This window comes from Merops nubicus, unplaced genomic scaffold (genome assembly GCF_000691845.1).
Source record: "Merops nubicus isolate BGI_N331 unplaced genomic scaffold, ASM69184v1 scaffold14565, whole genome shotgun sequence".
Lineage (NCBI taxonomy): Eukaryota > Metazoa > Chordata > Aves > Coraciiformes > Meropidae > Merops > Merops nubicus.
The window spans coordinates 100608-101347 of NW_008610393.1; positions in this window are offsets into that span (position 1 = coordinate 100608).

The following is a 740-nucleotide window of genomic DNA, read 5'->3' on the forward strand; positions in this document are numbered from 1 at the left end:
TCGGGGTGATGGTGTTTGCCTTCCCAAGTCACCACAGTGTGTGCCACAGCCTGCTGTCCTGGACATGGCTCAACACCTGCCCCCAGTGGGAAGTGGCGACTGAATTTTGCTTCGCTTGTGCGTGTGGCTTTTGCTGTGCTTATTAAACTGTCTTTATATCAACCCACGAGTTTTCTCACTTTTACCCTTCTGATTCATCCCACCAGGGCAGGAGTGAACTAGCAGCTGGGTGGGGGTTAGTTGCTGGCTGGGGTTAATCCATGACAGCCCCAAAACTGATCACTCTGTTCCCTTTCACTTAGTGACATCAGCCCCCTGGTAAGCAATAAACATTATTACTAGTCCTCACTTTGTTGCCATGAGTCGAATCTTCACCGTCACAAACAAGAACAGAATAAAGTGATCATTGCTCTCTAATGAGCACATATTTTTTCAATGGATTTAGTTCACTGCTTCTTTTTCCATTCCTCCATCTTACTCATGCATCAATCAACACCAATGGTGAGAAATTAATCTGAAAGAAATTCCTACTTTTCATGGTGGGTTGCAGCTAGCGTTACTCTGGTTTTCAACAGGTCAAAGAGACTTTGGGTTTATTTTCCACTTTCAAATTCTGACTTGGGATGCAGCCTCCAAGCCACTTATTGTTTATTTCAGGTCTAAAAAAAACCGGTCCCTTTTCAAGAGGGCTTGTAGCATAGGCCAAATCCTGATATGTTAGCAAAAGTCTCTGAACTTCC